Raw genomic sequence first — 19,587 nt, 5'->3', positions numbered from 1 at the left:
TGTTGGTGTGAGCAACTAGAAGTCTGAACTTATCACTGATGGAAATGAAGGTTGTGGATAGATCAGGTTTTCAGGAAAACTAAGAACTTACGTTCTGGACATGCTAACTTTGAGATATATCTTTTAGACATCTGATTGGAGATATCAAGCAAGCTGCTGGATAAACAAGTCTAGCATTTCAAAGAAGACATCAGCATATAAATGGTATTTAAAGCCATGATCACTGGCTGAAATAGTGAAAAATCTCAAAGACCAAGTCCTTGAGTATTTCAACATTTACAATTATCTGCTTAATAGTTTCCTTATTGAACTGTGAATTCTGTGAAAGCAATGAACAACGAGAAAGAAGGGCAAGAAAGTTTGAAAGTCTATGCAATGAAAGTGATTATAATGAACTTCCATAGGATTTAAGTTGAGTCGAAAAAGGTAGTAAGGCTAGGAGAGAGGTGAGTACCAGAAAAAAGATAATAGGATCAGTGAATTATAAGACAAGGTATAGGTCAAAAGATTGTTGGAGTCAAGGAACATACGGATATTTGAGGCTTATCTTGTGGGTCTGATGTTTTATGTGGTTTAAATTCTTACCAAATCTAACATTTATCAAGTTTTTAATGTGACTCAAACACTTAACTACTTATTTAATCTTCAAAGAATTCTGTGAGATACTCCAGTCTATACATAAGTCAACTCAGAGAAATTAAGTAACTTGCTAGAGGTCACTCAACTAATGGTGGCAGGGTCTGAATGCCAGCCAAGTCTGACTCAGAACCCCATCTTCGAACCACAATGGGGGCAGGGTGCTTGTCATATGGGACCAGTCTTTTTCCTTGGGGCAGGGATTATAGTGCCTGTGAACATGCCAGCTGTGTTGGGGATCAGAAACCCTTATTTTTATTCTCTGTGTTCATTTCCCTTGATGTCTTTGGTGAAGTATTGGGTGACATCTTTGTGAAAGTTTCCTTCTGTGTCAGAGGAATTGAAGAGAGTTAAAGAAAGGTTTTATTCTTCACAGGGCTAGATCATGTCAGAAAGCAGCTCTACTCTGGGCTCTCCCAAGGGAGAGAATTCAGAGAAACTGAGTTAGGGAACCTTGATCCAGTGCCCTGTCTTCATGGCCTTATGAAAAAGTACTAATAAAGTAGATGATTAGCTAACTAGCAGTAAGAATTGCAGAGCTGAAGCTCCAGAGGAAGATGATAATTAGAGGCACAAATTTGGGAGATATGCTCACTGTGGGGATGGTTGTCCACCTAAAGGAAATAGATATGTTCTTACTACCGACTGACTTCAGGAAAATGTCTAGCCACTGAGAGAAAAATATGTAAATGTAGCATGGAACAATCAATCATTTTGGGAATGTAAAATAGTGCAACCACTTAGGAAAAGTTGGGCAGTTTCTTAAAAATTTAAACATATATCTACAACAGGAGTCTGCAATTCCACTCCTGGCCTTTACCCAATAGAAATGAAAGTGTATGTTCATTCTAAAATTGTACACAAATAAAGTTTTATTTGTAATAACCAAAAACTGGGGGGAAAAAAACAAATGTCCAACAACAGATGACTAGATAAACAAATTGTGTTATAGTCACACAGTGAAGTACCACTCAGCAATAAAAAGGAGTGACTACTGATATGAGCAAAAGCATGGATGAATCTCAAAAATAATCAGGCTGAGTGAAATAAGCTATACAAAAAGGAGCGCATACTGTATGATTTAATTTATACAAAATTCTAGAAAACGTAAGCAAATCTGTAGTGACAAAGCATATCAGTTGTTGACTGGTGATGGATGGGGTGAGAGGAGGGAAGGTTTACAAAGAGCACAAGGAAACTTTAGGGGATGATAGATATGTTCATTATTTTGATTGTGGTGATGAATCTATGGGTGCAAACATGCATCAAATCTATCAAATTACATACTTTAAATATGTGCAGTTTATTGTATGTCAATTATACCTCAAAGCTGTAAAGACAAAAACATAAAAGGCCACTTGGCATCTAAAACTTGAATACATTTGATTTTCTTAAAAAGGAGGGGTTAAAAAAAGATGAAATGAATTCATAAATAAGAAAGAAATACAAAAATAATGAAGAAAAAAAAGCAGAAACTAGGACAACTTACAAACTTCTACTGCTTTTTTGATTCTATCTCTACCTAATTTCTGTTCTTCTCTTTCCTCTCACTTACAGCAATTTTCTTAATGAAATTTCACGCCTGTCCATTTCTGACACCATTTAACATTTAGTAATAGTGCAAATAGTAACGATGTATTTTGGGCATATGCTTCTGTCTGGCCTGCATTGTAAGTGGATCAATAAAGAATTTAAGAAATTCCAATTAATTCTATTTTTCCTTTCTATTTTATTTATTTTGCTTTGGTATAGAAACAGACTTTACCATGGTACTTAATTTTGATTTCAGAAATTGATTTTTCCTCTATTTTCTGCTGTTGCTTAGGAAACAAACTTTTCAGAGTCTATACCCTAAACTATTAATCTCAGCAATCTTTGGCAGACAAACTAGTCTAAGAGATCCTGGGAATGCTTTGTGCTCCCTTTCTTTGCCCAAATGCAAGAAAATTAGAAGAATTTCTTTCCACTTGGAAAGAAAAAGAAAATATCACTAAGGATCATGCATGAAACAACACATACTAGAATCTCATCCCACTTTCCAATGAGAGTTTAAAAGGGCATAGACACTATTTGAAAATATCTTTAAGGGCTTAACAGCAAATCTAAATTAGGAATCGGCATCAAGGAACATTTGGGACTTTAACTGCGTCACGTTGGAAAGTCTTCCCTGATGGGGGAGGGCTGCTTCAGATTCAGGAATGTGGGCCAAAATGATCAATTTGTTTCCTGTCGGCACAGCTCAGATTACATTCTTGACTCAGTAACACGGAGCTCTTTCCAGCACATCCATTAAGGGAACTTGGCTCATGTTGAGGATGTCTGTTAGACCTAACGTCTATGAGAAGGACCATGATCCTCGCCAAGGGAGTATAGAACACTGGGTTCTGAGCGGGAGGGCCTTCATCTCAGTACTGTAACTGCATGAAAAGCCTGCTGACCAATCCAATTCCGGCTTCTTCAGGCATTTGGATAGGACAAATTCAGATGCCCTCAGCTCATTCGCTGAAGCTCCACTGATCGCATTCTTAATAAGTTTATTTAGAAACAAAAATAAATAATTATCCACCAGAAATAAGAATACACAGCAAGTGGTTATTCAAGGAAATAATGCATTAGAATCAGGTAGGCTTGACCCAGACATGTGAAAGAAGAATCTCCTAGTTTTCACCTTAAAAAAACATCATCAAGTTGTGATGCTTTTTTCTAGCAGTGTTCAAAGAGTCTATCTCATATAATTCACATAATGATAACAAATAACATTTATCAATTATTTGATGTGTGCCAGGCAGTGTGCTAAATATTTTACATGCAGTTCATACCTCATCACAGCTTTGTAAAGTCAGGAACTAACTTTAGCCTTCTGGTGCACATCCCCTCACAGGTCACTGCTTTGGTCCTTGTGCTTTAAATACACCACATACACTCCCTCCCCAGTCTTTGCCTTTTTCTTTTTTTTAAGGATTGTCACCTGAGCTAACAACTGTTGCCAATCTTCCTTTTTTATTTCTTTCTTCTTCTTCTCCCCAAAGCTCCCCAGTACATAGCTGTACACTCTAGTTGTGAGTGCCTCCGTTTGTGCTATGTGGGACGCCACCTCAGCACGACCTGATGAGCAGTGTCATGTCCGCATCCAGGATGCGAACCGGTGAAACCCTGGGCTGCCCAAACAAAGTGCACAAACTAAATCACTCAGCTGTGGGGCTGGCCCCCATGTCTTTTTCTAACCTCTGCCTAGAGTTCTCATTCGGACATATCCTTATGATCACCCCCTCACCTCCTTCAAGTCTTTACTAAAGTGACACTTTTTCAATGAAGCCCCCCCCTTTTTTTTGGTTGTTCTTTTTTTATTTTTCAACATTGCATTTATCAGCATCTGACATCATATCTCACTTATTTTAGAATGCAAGCTCTGTGAAGGCAAGAATTTTTACCTTTTTTATTCATTAGCCAGAATGAGCCTGGCACATTGTAGGTGCTTATCAAATATTTGGAAGCGAAAAGTGGAAGTGATGTGGCTTTAAGTAACAACTACTTCTTATCATAAATTAGTAGGATAAAAACAAAAGCAAAATCTTTAAATAAATCCTTGTTCTTAGCTTAAGGTTAACCAATAGTCGTGCTAATAAGCCATGTTCAGATATTTTCATCTAACCTACTTTGCAAAACAACAGGCTAAACAACTTAACTAAGTGGGTAATACTTCTGAGTTTATTAGCAGTATTAGGTGCAAAAATAGTGTGTGTGTGTGACACTCTGGGCTTTGCCCTCCTGAAACTCCCAATCGTCTTGGGAAGAGAAAACATATAAGCTGAAATAATTAGAAGACAATATATTAAATAGTTATTTATCATTCACTCATTCATTCATGTAACAAATATTACCTTCATCTGTGCAGGCATTTTGGACTAGGTGCAAGTGGGAAAGAAGTGAATAAGACATAGTTTCCAATTTCAAGGAATTTATAGTCTGGGAGAGGAGGTGGATATACCACAAGATAAAATTTGCTCATTGAATAAAAACTTGAAAGTGGAAGAGAATGTGCTAAAATTGAGTAAAAAGATAAAATGCTTTGAGAGTTCATGAGAGGGAGAAATTACAAAGACAGTATATTGTAAAGTGCTAAACTGAATGTAATCAAATGCCAAACTGTATGGCAGAGACGATAAAATGCTATTGCCTATCATTCTTGCAATTGAAATACACCAGGGATTTTGGTAAGCTTTCATGCAGAAAATAACATATGCCAAGACTCATATTTCTCTTAGTTCCCTGTGAAAGGGCACTGAACATTAAACAGAGTACAACCCTGAATGATGTTTCCAGCTGTTCCCGAGAGCAATTTCATAACCTCAGTTTTGTTCTTCACTCCCAAGTTTTGCAAACAAACTAAAGAGGAAGTCTAGTATTAATTTTCCAAAGGTTGAATTTATAATTAAATTCATGCAAAATTGATTCAATACAATAAACCTCATAAACACAAGTTGTTACATCACATCTTAAGTATTGCCTTTCAAAAAATAGAGACAAACAGAATACAATCTATATTTCAACCATTTGTTTTATATTTTCAGATTGTACAAGAGCTGCTAATCATTGTGGAAACCTGAAAATACACAACATAAAAGTAAAAATCACCTGTAATTCTGTTATCTACTTAAATGCTAGAAAATTGGTATATTTCCTTCTATATAAAGGTACACATATAGATGCAGATGCAGTGATAAATGTAGATACCAAAGTGATTACTGATTATAATTTGCACATGTTTTTGCCATTATTTTGAGAAATTGGACCACCATTCAGTATGTTTCAAAGACATGATTTCTTTTGGCTGCATGATATTCCATTTCATGGATGTGCCAACTACATAAACAATGCTATGATAAAATAAGTATACAAAAATGTTTATTTGCTTTTCTGATTATTTCCCTAGGATGAATTCCTAGAATAAGACTAAAATGGTGAAAACATTTTTGGGACTTCTATTAAATGTTGCCAAATTGTCTTCCAAAATGTTACGTGATCTAAATCCTGTCCAGCAGTTTCCTGGAGTGATCATCTTCTCACACTCTTCTCACCTGGAGTATTGCCATATTCTTTTCCTAATTCGATGCCCATTCATATTTTTGTTTAAAATGTTTTAAATATTGATTAAAATATTTTAAGAGTTTATTTGAATTTATCTTAATATTTGTGAATTATCTAGTATGTTGGTGATTTTTATGTTGATTTGTAAGGGTGCTTTATAGTTTAAGCATAATAATTGTCTTATTTGTGGCTTTTCAATTTGTGTATATTTTAAACATACCATTTTAAATTTCTTATGTAGATAAATCTATTTATTTTTTTCTTTGTGAATTCTTCTGTTGCACTTATGTTAGAAAGCCCTTCTCAAAACTAAGATAAGTAAAATATGGACTATTTATGGTTTTATTTTCACATTAGCCTATTAATACCTCTGTAATTAACTGGTGTTTGATGATAAGAATAATTGATAATGCTTATTGAGTGAAGACTGTTTTCCAAACAGTATTCTAAATTCTCTATATGAATGATCTTCTACTTAATATTTATAACCACCTTATGACTATTACTTATATTAATAGTTAGTAGGCAACAACTATTACTATCCGTGTTTTATATGCGAAGAAACTAAAGTTCAGAGAGATTGATTTACTTATCCATGATCACAGGACTAATCAACAATGTAGCTGGTATTTGAGTTGGCAGTCCTTAGGGCCTGTTCTCTTAACTATACTCTTTTTATACTAATGTGGAATGGCTCTAACTTGATCTTTTAGCAAATTATCCATTTTCTGAACTCCATTTTTTTTTTTTTTTTGAGGAAGATTAGCCCTGAGCTAACATCCACCACCAATCCTCCTCTTTTTGCTGAGGAAGACTGGCCCTGAGCTAACATCTGTGGCCATCTTCCTCTATTTTATATGTGGGATGCCTGCCATAGTGTGGCTTGTTAAGCAGTGTGTAGGCCGGTGCCCAGGATCCAAACCAGTGAACCCTGGACTGCCAAAGCAGAGCATGCAAATTTAATCACTACGCCACAGGGCCGGCCCCTGAACTTCATGTTTTGAATAATCTATCTGTTCCCTCTTTGATTTTTATTGTTCCCTTTATCATATATGACATTATTGTATATACTAAGCTTTATCTCATAGTTAGCCATTCTACTGAATTGGTCTGTCAGCCTGGCCTTGCACCACACTGTACCATTTTTCCATTGTTGCAGCTTCATAATGCTTATTAATATATAGTAGGACAAAGGGTCCTTTCACTTTTCTACCTTTTGACCAATAGCATTACTCTAACAATCCATTTATTATTCTAAGCAAACATAATTCTTTTGTTGGGTTCAAATACTTTATTATTTAGTCTACAATGAATTGTAGTAAATAGTGGAAAATGTTTATATTTTTTCAAGTTCATATTCAAGAATATGGGTTATCTTGCCATTTATTCAAATAACTTTTGACATCAGTAAAATTTTACAGTTTTCTTCATGTATATCCTGCATAGATCCTACTAGAATTATTCCTAGATGTGTTGTGCTTTTTGCTGCTATTATAAATGGAATATTTAAAACTATATTTTCTCTTTGTTAAGGTACTTAGGGAAGGAATTGATTTTTTTATTCTTGTTTTATCTCAGGCCAATCTCTTGAGTTTTTGGCAAGAAAACCCAGCAATTAATCTTCTCTCTGATATATCTCATTCTGTTTCAGGTTTATTTCAGTGGTCAGACATTTCAAATAAGGTTAAAGTATAACAGTTATGACAGTTATCTTTCTTTTTTTCTCACTTTTAACGGGGATTCTTTGAGTCTTTCAACATTAAGTATGACAGGGATTGTTAGTTTGGGATAGTTATTATTTACAATGTCAAATATGTAGACTTTTATTTTTAGTTTTCTAAGAGTTTTTGTCAGGAATCTGTGTTGAATTTTATCAAATGTCTTTAACACATTTTATAATGATTTTTTTTATTTCTTTGATCTTTAGATGTTCTGTTTTATAGTAATAGATTTCTGATTAAACCATCTGCCTTCAAGGTATTAAACCTTACTTTATAGATTAGTCTTCAATTAATATTAAATTTTGCTGGGTGTATTTTATTTAGGATCCATTCATTTTTACTTATTAACGAGATTAAGTCTTAGTATTATTTTCTGTACTTGTCGGTTTTTTTGTTTTTTAATTTTCTTTTTTTTTTGAGGAAGATTAGCCCTGAGCTAACATCTGCTGCAATCCTCCTCTTTTTTGCTGAGGAAGACTGGCCCTGAGCTAACATCTGTGCCTATCTTCCTCTACTTTATATGTGGGACACCTACCACAGCATGGCTTGCCAAGTGGTGCCATGTCTGCACCCAGAATCCGAACTGGTGAACCCCGGGCCCTGGAAGCGGAACGTGTGCACTTAACCACTGCGCCACCAGGCTGGCCTCTGTACTTGTCAGTTTTAATATCTGGATAATATTAACTTCATAAAGTGAACAACTAAACAAATGCCCAGTCATATTTGGAGGATGTGCTAGAGAAAGCACTCCAAGAATGAAGACTTAAAATTTATCCTATGCACAGAGTTAGCTCAGGTATCATACATCTCTGTCATACTCAGATTCGCTCTCTCAGGGATGCCCTGTACTTTAGTTTTTCTATTAGGAAATATATCATTATATTTACTTGATAACTACATCCATGAATTACATCCTTTTTTACATTATTTATATCAAATATTAACAAATGACTTTGGGCCAGTAATTTATCAAACGTGTAAAATTTCATTTAAGTTTCACAAAAGCCCAATTCATTTATTTGTCCTTTCATTCAATAAGTTTTATTGAGTATGTATATTGTGCTAGCCACTTCTCTAGTGCAGATGGTGCAGTGGGGAATAAGACAGGTGAGGTTCTCTTCCTTGTGAAACTATTGTTGTAGGTACATGAAGAATGTGAAGCTGGTCAAGTAAAGCAATTTGCCCAAATTCACGTATATTATAAGGGCAGAAGTTATTTTATTGTTCTACTCTATAAGAGATCCATTGGAAATTTTTTCAGGAGGTAGCTTCCACTTATGTATAATATTTTGTAATTAATTTGACCTGAAGGCAAAGAAGTAGATAGGATGATCCCTGGAAATTTCTTTAACCTCTAATTATTCAAGGTTGCAAACTCTCTCAATTCACTAAAACTGCATTGTCAAGAATATAAAAATGGCAAAATTTTAACAATATCAATTTTAATCTCCAAAGGCTAGGAGTTACAGCTATTATTCGTTAAGCACGCTCTCTTCTATGCCCTATACTATGCACTATATATACATGCATTTTAGCATCTTGAAGACATTTCAAGGCAGGTATTATTACATCCATTTTATGCTTGAGAAAATGGACTCAGAATTTAAGATAAATTGGCCAATGTCACACATGTAGTAAGCAAATGATCTAGAACTGAAATCCAGGCCAGTCTGTCTCCAGAGGCCTTATTTTTATCTGTCTGCTAGGCTTATTCTACATGTATGTCTTATAACTATATTAACTGCAAGAATATTATGTGAAGAATAAGTGTTGCTAAAAATCTTTAATTTAAGTTATGCTTTCAGATAATTTTAAATAAATGGCTAGAAATGGGAAAAAGTTAATTAACCCATCAATCAATCACACGCACGCAGTGGTCCAAAAATGATAAAGAAATTGATCAAATATAATGAGTTCAATATGGTCAGGACTTCACTGAAGTCTTGATGAAAGTTCAGGATAAGCTTTGGGTAAGTATTTAGAAGTAATTTCAGGAGTGAAGAACCTGAGGTTGAAAGTGAACTGACAAGCTTTTAACAGAACTCTATTGAATCAATTCATCATGAAATTTACTTTTTGGAGTGGGGAAAGTTACCAGTTTATAGCTTTTCACTGATAGATAGAATAGTGAGCTCTGGGAGAGAAGCAACCATATTTTATTTATTGTTAAGTCTCTAGCACCTGGCCCAACACTTGCCACATAACAGCCGTTCAGTAACTGTTTGGGTAAATGAAAGAGTGAATGAGTCTCTGTAGCCCTAGAGAAATCAGTGCCGATGAGAGAAAAAGACACCAGAAAGACAGGAGATCCTGTCCCTTGACCTGATTCTGCTACTAACTGTCGCCAGTGTTGGGTAATTTCTAACTTCTCTATGCCTCAGTTTTCTCTTCAGCGAAGAGGCTGAACTAAATGATCCCATGGGTCTTTATTAACTCTAAAATTACATGATCTGCAATTCATAACTCCAGAACTTTCTTACAAAACCTTCTTAGTCATCAAAGATGATAAGCTCCCATTTTTCAAAATGGCTCCCAGGCAGTCAGGGACTCTAACCATAACTGCAAATGAAACCACTTACAGATTTCCTGGAAGTGCGTGCAAGAGGTCCTGTATGTCTGCTATCCTCAGACCTTTTATTTCATGACTGTAAATGATAAACTTTTTAGAACTTTTTTCCCACAACTATTTAATAGTGCAAATAAACATATAAAAGAGAGAGAATTAATTAATAAATACAGCAACCACTGTGCTTTTAAACATACATGTAAATCTAGTTTTCCAGAAAGCAGAAACATATTGCCCAACCTCACCAATGTGCTACTTGTTCAGCAACTGAGAAATGACCCTACATGAAGTTAATACAGTCACCTTTCTTGCGCAAGGCTACAAAGTTATGATCAATCACTTTTCCACAGTTAGGATAAAATACTTATTAGTATTTAGAGAGATGTCAGTTTGGTTTCACAAAAATAAGAATATAATTATGACTGGCTTAGCTATGTAATATCTTTTACTTTTTCTTTTTCGTTCTTTCTTTCTTTGTTTTTTGGTGAGGAAGACTGGCCCTGAGCTAACATCTATTGCCAATATTCCTCTTTTTGCTTGATGAAGACTGTCCCTGAGCTAATAACCATGCCCATCTTCCTCTATTTTGTATATGGGATGCTGCCACAGCATGGCTTGATGAGCAGTGGGTAGGTCCGCACCCGGGATCTGAACATATGAACTCTAGGCCACCAAATTGGAGTGGGCGAACTTAACCACTGTGCCACCAGAACAGCCTCTCTTTTGTTTTCTTTTTTTTTTTTAATGAACTGGAAATGACTACATCATCATCCACTAGGGATTGGAAATGCAAAAATTCATTAAAGTGTCTAACTTTAATTAGACTTCAGCTGAGCAGAAACTGTTAGTAGCGTGCTTAACAATTGGCCTCTATCTTTTTAGGGAACGTCATGGAATGTACAAAGAATTCAGCAAACCACTCGTAAAAATTGCACATCTGATCTTATCACTGTGAACAAAGCATATTGAGTTGTACCAAATTTCAGCAATATAAGGGCTAACTTTTAGAACTGTCAGATACACAGATGGGGGTCGGTATTTGTTACATAAAGTTCCAACTTGCTTCTACTGGTTATAAAGCAACTTCAAAGAGACGGAATGTCAGAGGAGGAAAAGACCAAAGAGATCTTTGAGCCAGCCCTCTTGCCTTAAAGATGAAAAATTTAGGTATCAGAGAGGTCCAGCCCATATTCAAGGTCACAGAGCCAGATCACAGACTTTGCTTTCCTATTTTCCAGTGCAACAATCTTTTCTCTATTACCACACAGTCTTCCTCAGAGACGGCGTGTTTATTACAGTATTCCTCATTACATGCATCCTCTGAGAATGCAGCTGCTCTCAATAAGGGTAGCTCAGGAACAAGGGATTGGGGTATGGTCCATTCTCCTCAGAAATATCAAAGAAGTTTGAAACGAAGGAAGAAGGAGAAAGGAGAAAGAGGTGATAACTCAAGAAGAGTCCTCTTGTAGGTTGATCATGTATGGGTCCTCTGTGCTGAGGGCTCCACTCCTGATACTCTTGTTGTCTAGAAGCCAGTAATCAACAGACAGTGCCTGGGCTCAGTGCCACTGGGGCAAGGAGGAGGGGAGAAGGAGGTGGTATTGATGGATTGTTATTTCTGTCTAGATGGGACTGACCCTCTGCCAGACCTCATTGTACTTTGATTATCTGATTATGATACCCAACTTGATTATGAGTTCATTGAGGGGAGGGATGATGGCCAATTCATCTCCATAGCCTGAGGATCTATCGTATATTTGGTGTTCAATGAATGTTGGATGAGAGAAAGAAGGCGGGGGGGAGAGAGAGAGAGGGAAGGAAAGAAAGAAAGAAAGGAAGGAAGGATGGAAGGAAGGAAGGGGAGAAAGAGGGAAAGAAAGAGAAAAGAAAGAAAAGGTAAATGTTGTGCCTAGAAGACCATCTCCAATTTGGAAAATACCCTTGGGTTTCTAATATTATTTCTGTTTCTGATAATATAGTTTTTAGCGATACTGGATGTTATTTTTTTAAAAATATTTTTCAGCAACCATAATAAGAGCTCACTAGGCCTACAATGCCAGATTTGATCAACCTGTTATACTTTCCTCTTTGGTAGATTCAGAAAGAGAAAGGGAGAGCAGTGGATGTAATACATGTCCTCTTGTCCTCCACATCAGGCGTACACTGAAACTCATCTTTGGTGATGGCTTAGCAGTTATGTATACAACAACACACATCAAACATGTCAAGTTTCAATGTGATGTATTCTATGATATTCAGAAACTGTTACCCTGGCAAGGAATTATCCTAGAATAAAATATAAAGCCAATTTGCACCAGGAATTGAATTTACTTATTCAACAAACACTTACTGAGAGCCCACTATGTCTTATGGGCTATGTTGGGTGCTCCAAAGACAGAAGTGAATAATACAGGGTCCTGGTCCCAAGTTCTGCATATTGTTGTCAGGTAGACAAACATGTCAACAGAGAATAATATATAGAATGATAACTGTTACAACAGAGGTATGAAAAAACAACTACCGAGTAGAGAGGAGGCAACAAATGATTCTGAGTACACTGAGTCTCAGCGTTGGGCCTCTCAGTAGAGTGGTTCAGAAGACAGTACACAGGAGTTCTAATCCTGGCTTTGTAAGAATATAGCTGTGTGATATAAGGCAGAGAACTAATGTCCCCCTATCTCAGTCTCTTCCTCTGTAATGGTTAAGAGAGTGGGCTTTGGCTTCACTCAGACCTGACTTAAAAGTTCCATCATTTACTATCTGTTTGATCTTTTCACTAGCATAGAGCTTTAGCTTTTTTACCTCTAGAGAAAATATTATAAACATGCCTAAATTATACAGTGCTGTGAAGACTTTAGTCTTCACTTATGAGGTAAGATGTAAAATGTATTTATCATAGTGCCAAGCACATAGCAATTGCTCAATAAATGTTAACTATTATTATTAATAATATTAATTTAAAATGAGAGAACTAGCCTATAGTGGACTTGAACTAAACCTATTCTGAATGAAATTCAACACAAATAGACATAGATGTCAGGGGAAATTATATACCAACGAGTGCTATATCAGGAAATGTCTTCTCTCAACTAGAAAGCAAAAACCTCAGGATGATGTCTAAAAAAGGGACTTCAGCATCACAAGAGGGCCTCTAACAATAAACAAACAGATCTCACTTACAGGCCATATTAGATTTATGATTCACTGCCAAAGCTTACAGAACATTCCAGGTAGAACGTTGTTGACTGTTGGAATGCCCCTATGTGTAGAATATTGTAGAGAAATTAATCCAAATAGGAAACCATGACACATCTGATCCATCTCATTAGCATTCCTCAGCAGGACATGCTGCCTGCTTTGGTAACTCAGAGTTCTTTTGTACGACGAACTGTGATTACTTCATAAAGGTCAATTCTCCCAAATCCCTGGAAACCATGGCACATCAACCCACCAAGATCACAGAAGCAATTAAAAGCATTTAACCGGGAAAGTTGCCAGACCAGATGGCTTTTGCCAGTGGGTTTTTGTTTTCGTTTTAAACTGCTCCACACCAGGGAAACAGCATTTATTTGCCTCATATCTATTTACTAGAGGATCTTCTTCATATTTGTATAAGGATGAACTTACCATAGGGATTCTCACCCTACATGGACATTGGAACGTGAGCTAGAAGAGACAATGATAGAGATTCTTTCCCCTGTTCCCCATGTCTAATGTGACTCAAATCAGCTCAAAGCTTGCCATATATACTTTAATAGTATGTATGCAGGGAAAATTCCCGCTTCTGTGAAGCAAAGATTTCTTCAAAAGCTTTTGGAATTAGACTGCAGAATAATCCATAAATTAGGAAAGAGGTCAGAAGGCTTTTAACAAAATAATCATTTTGTGCTACAAAAACTACTCTGCACCCTTAATTCTTGTAGTTTACAACTACCAAACAACAACACTTATTCACAGTGCTCCTCTGACATAAGTATCTATGCCAGGTAGACTGATGTAACTGAGACAAAGATTCTGCTTAGAAGTTTATTTAAATCGTACCAACATGGAGCGGCCATGGATCAAATCCTGGCTCTAATATTTTTTCAGTAGACTGACCTTGGGAAAACCATTTCTCTCTGCTGAACTTTGGTTTCCTCGTTTGTTTTTAAAAAGAGGGAGGCTATTATTATCTACAATTAAAACAGTATGATATTTGCACATTACTCAGATTAAAGTACAAAAAAAGAAAGTTGAGAAAAAGACCCAAATGTATATATATATATGAAATTTAGTATAAGATATAAGTAACATATCAAATCAGTGAGAAAAAGATTAATTTTTAAATGATTAATGTTGAGACAATGGGATAGTCACTTGGAAAAAGATAACATTAGATCAGTACATCATACCATACATTAGAATAAACTCAAAACAGATCAGAGAGCTGGAAGCAAATACGATCAATTCTTTCATAACATGAGAGGAGAAAGCATTTGTAACTGTGACTCAAAATCCATGAGCAATAAAATATATATATTTATATATATGAACAATAAAATCATATGTTTTTCAAAATATGAATAACAAACTGTAAAATAATATTTTCAACTTATACCACAGGCACAAAGATATCATTTTAACGTAGAAAGAGCCTGTAGAATTCTGGAAGAAAAATACCAAAAGCCCAAGAGAACAGTGGGCAGAAGACATAACAGACTACATCCCCCTAAAAAAATAAATAGCTCTCAAACATATGAAAAGATACTCAACATCACTCATAAGAGAAACAAAATTACACTGAAATACTCTTTCATATTATTGGATTGGTAAAAATTCCTAAGTTTGATAACACTCAGTTGGCAGGAAGAAGCATGGATTCTCCTATACTGCTAGTGGAAGCACAAAGTATCACAACCCCGATGAGAGTCATTTGGCAATATCTAACAAAATTACATATGTGTTTTCCCTCTAATCCAGAAATCCCAATTCTAGGAATCTACTCTACAACTGGACCTCTATAAATACCAAACAGTGTAGCCACAAAGTTATTTGTGACAGCATTGTATATAATAGCAAAATGTTGAAGGATCTCAAATATCCAACCAACAGGGCATTGGGTAAATAAACCATGGTCATTCACCCAATGGAGTACTATGTGGTAATAAAGAGGAATGGGGGCCAGCCAGGTGGCATAGTGGTTAAGTTCACATGCTCTGCTTCAGTGGCCCAGGGTTAGCAGTTTTGGATCTTGGGCATGTACCTACAGATAATGAGCAGTACACTCATCAAGCCATGCTGTAGCAGACTCCTACATACAAAACAGAGGAAGATGGGCACAGATGTTAGTTCAGGGCCAATCTTCCTCACCAAAAAAAAAAAAAAAAGGAATATATACACAGACATTATTTTGTGGAAAGAAATACCAAATGGTAAACAGAAAATAATAAAAATGAGTAACTATGTAAGCTGATCATGAAAAACATTTTGTCCAGAATTTACCCTTTTATTTTTAAAGTTGCTTTATTATGCACGTGTATATGTTATTTTCAATCTATAAGGACTTTTATATATTCTTAAAAGTTTTATAAGAATAGCGCTAGTGTATAAATTATTTTACTTGTCCTCTGATACAATAAAATTAGTTTTTAGTCAATACATAAGTATTTCAAAAATTCTGAATTGTAATTATTTTAAGCAACTCCTTTCCTTCTCCAAAGTATCCTATTTAGACAATGAATTATATATGACTGTACCTATAAATGTTTGGGGAGATGGGGAAAATATAGAAGCAATATCTTTCTGCTAAATATTTTAATATGGTTTTTATTTTTGAATCATGTAAGTATTCAAAATAAATAAAATTTAAGAGAAACAAAACAGTAAACTCTAACAATGCAAACAAACTGAAACAACCTGGCCTGAGTATCAAATTGGTAATAACCCTAGAGAGAAAATAGTTATTTCAAGGGACTTGAATATTGTTCATCTTATTTGGAGTGTATTCTAAGAAAACATGAACTGCAAAGAAGCCCCTACATTTTATTCAATAATTTTATTGTTTATTTGTATTATTAGTGTTGTAATTTTGAAGCTATTTGGTGTATAATGCAGAACAAAGCAAAGTAAAAATATTATTAAGAAAAAAATTTTAGCATAAGAGAAAGGAGTTACAAATATAAAATCAAGGAATTTTAAGGAAACACAATGTAATGTTAGACTTGAATTGAAATATCAATATCTACCCGTGACATTTGAAAATATATATATTCCCTATTTGTTCACTTAAAGGGCCTAAGAAATGACACCTTAGTAACAATGAGCATAACTAGACCCAAGATCTTGGTTTCTAATTATCATTTTCTACTAAAAGGAGCTAGAGCTCCTTGGAGAAATGGCTAATCTTTTATCTGGGGAAGGAAAGTTCCAGAACATGATAGCCAGTTTGAAGGGGTTCCCCTTGAAAAGATTTGATAAAAATTTGGGCATCAAAAAGAATGGTGATAGTTTTTTAAATTGAAAGAAAATCATTTGCCATCATTGGAGTTGATTTTTACACTAATTCCTTATTCTAGCTATTTGCACAGTTGGACCAGGGAAGACAGATTAATAGATTGATAAATTGATAAAAGGCAGAAAGATAGATAATACATATTTGGCACACTGCTAACAATTGTTGAATCCAGAAATTATGAATGTTCATCATATTATTGTTTCCACATTCCACTAAGTTTGAAAATCAGTCTGATAAAATGCTGGAAAAATTAAAATTAAAGACAATATCCATTTTGGAGGTTTGTTATAGCATTAAAATATTAAAAAGATAAAGTGTGCAATCCATGGTGATAAGCAGATTCTGGATAAATGTTATTTTACTCTCTTCCTCTACTATCCTAGGTTTTATAACACAGAATACAATTAACATGGAGGAAATTGGAGATGCCTTATTGAGTTGAGTGGACAACTTTGGGTTTAGTGAACATGTGATTAAATAGGTTGAATTACTATAAAATGGTCCCTTGACTTCTATGTGTTTTAATTGGATCTTGTTGGCTAGTTCTGAATTTCCCAAAGGAAGAGAGGAATGTTTATTTTCCCACTCTCTGTTCTCACCCTTCCATTTAAACTCAGCCAAGTGAAGAACAGCAATAATCCTCGCTGTGCATATACCCTCCACACACCAAACCTCCCACATCCATACCCCTGCTATACTAATTTAACACACCAATTGAAGACTCCAATTACCATATTCCTATATCTTTGCCTTTAACTCCCTTATTCCCACTGCAGCCAGAATTGCTGTTAGTGTTTAAGATGAGTGCCTTTTCAACACTTTCAATTTTGCTCATCACTGGATCCTTGTCCTGGGATTAAATCAAGACATGTTTTAGCAGTTTAGCTCTTCCTTTAAAGTACTGTGTTTCCCAAATTTACTTATGTTAAAAAAATCAAATTTACCAATAGGTGCTTAAAGATTTAGAATATATACAACTTAAAAGTCTCATGTTCAAGTTCCAGGTTTTCCTTTGTTATTCCATTTTGCTTTACAATTTCAAATTCTTGCCATTTAGCCTTCCATAACCATTCTATTTTGCTCTGGAGGAGAAAGAGAGACAGTGCATGTGAGAGAGTGAAGGAGAGAGAGATGTATTCACAGATGTAAGGAACTGCTAAGAAATTTGAATCAAGTAGTGAATTTCTACTTCACCTTCAAGTGCCAACTGATATGACATTTCCCTTGTGAGTACTCCCAAACACATAGGCAGGGACCAAACCAATCTATACACCAGTAATTAGCAGATTACGAGGCAACAGATGAGGACTAAATAAACATATCTTGAATGAATAATGTACCTATCCCTATAATATTTACCATACCATGGTATGACTATTTCTATATATCAGTCATCCTTCAATGGATCAACATTGAATGTTTTTACCCTGGTAGACTGAGATGATGAAGAATAGGTTTATGAAGATTAATCTGGCAAGAATTTCCAGGGGCAGGGGTGGATTTGAGGACAAACACATTGTGGGAATAGAAAAGGCTGGCAATAAATCATTTGTATGTAATGCCACAGAAATTCCTTTAGACCCAGGGATTGAACATAAGATCAGGGACAATCCATTCCTATCCTAAAAACATTAGGCTGATGGCACAGCAAAACCCAGTGACTTACTTAATTGGCCTTGGAATTAAAGTTAAAATTCAGGAAATCATTTAAACCGTAAAGCTTCAGCCGAAAAAAAGTAAGATCATATGGGAGCTATTTCAGTGGCAACAAATCTTTACAGTGGAGATTTACATTGCATGATGGTGGCAATTGCTTTATTTTCATTCTGCATATTGTAGTGAATCAACATGACCATCATTAAATATTTATCCAGTACTTCTGCTATGTTGCTGTAGCAAAATGATTTTTTGTCTCTTCCTATCTAATTATAGACAAAATAGATAATATGAATATAAAAAGGCGTGAACACACAACAAGTAACATTTATATTGAAATTTTTACAGCTTTATTAAACATGGACAGGGCTGTATGAAAAAGAGATAAAGTATAAAGAAAATATGGCCTATTGAAAGTAAAAGAAATGAACTATATAAAATACAAGTGTTGGCTAACATACTTGAACACAAATACATAAAGATAAGAGTGAAATGGGGGGCCAGCCCCATGGGCGAGTGGTTAATTTCATGTGCTTGCTTCAACAGCCCAGGGTTTTGTTGGTTTGGATCCTGGGTGTGGACATGGCACCGCTCATCAGGCCATGCTGAGGCGGCATCCCACATGCCACAACTAGAAGGACCCACAACTAGAATATACAACTATGTACTGTGGGGATTTGGGGAGAAAAAGCAGGAAAAAAAAAAAAGAAGAAGATTGGCAACCATTGTTAGCTCAGGTGCCAATCTTAAAAAAAGAAAAGAAAAGAAAAGAAAAAACAGTTTAAAAAAAAAAGAGTGAAATGGAAATACTGAGAAGCGAGGTGACTGGGAATTGGTGACAGTAAATCAAGAAGGGCTTCAAAGAAGAGGTGAGAGTAAAGTGGATACTCATTTAAGTATACTTCATTTGCCCATTTATTCACCAAAATAGTCACAAGAATCTTCTCTGTGTCAGCCATGTTAGGCACAAAAAGTCCAGAAATAAATAAGCGCTTATTCCTGTTGTCGAAGAGTTCACAGTCTAACAGGGGAGAAAGACATAAGAGAATAATTGCCATTCAGTGAGGTAAATGCTTGGGAAGAAATTCAGAGTTAGGGAAGACGTCAATAAATTGAGATTTGAAATTAAGTAAAAGTTTGCTGGGCATGAAAAGTGAAGAACAACATTCCAGCAAAAGGGATGGCATGTGCAATGCTTATAGATAAAGGATTCATTTGGGTAAGTGGTAAGGACCATACTACCTGGCAGAAGTAACTACACGCACAAGCAAATACCTGCAGACTGAATAGTAAAAGAAGTTCAGGATGGCTGGAGTGTGTGCAGAGGGATGGTGGAAATGTTGTGTGAGCAACTTGCCAGAAGGCAGATTGGAAAGGGCTTTTTACAGTATATTGATGATTTTAGACTTTATTCTGTAGGTAGTGGT

General features: G+C 35.6%; 1 protein-coding gene across 29 annotated transcripts in view; it reads right to left on the bottom strand.

Annotated features, from left to right (window-relative positions):
- The window catches only part of DLG2 (discs large MAGUK scaffold protein 2), a 1,837,299-nt gene that overhangs the window by 855,351 nt on the left and 962,361 nt on the right, over window positions 1-19,587 (bottom strand). The gene's annotated exons all lie outside the window — the stretch shown is intronic.

This window comes from Equus caballus, chromosome 7 (genome assembly GCF_041296265.1).
Source record: "Equus caballus isolate H_3958 breed thoroughbred chromosome 7, TB-T2T, whole genome shotgun sequence".
In the NCBI taxonomy this organism is placed as follows: Eukaryota; Metazoa; Chordata; class Mammalia; order Perissodactyla; family Equidae; genus Equus; species Equus caballus.
This window is presented reverse-complemented; position numbering and strand designations above follow the sequence as displayed.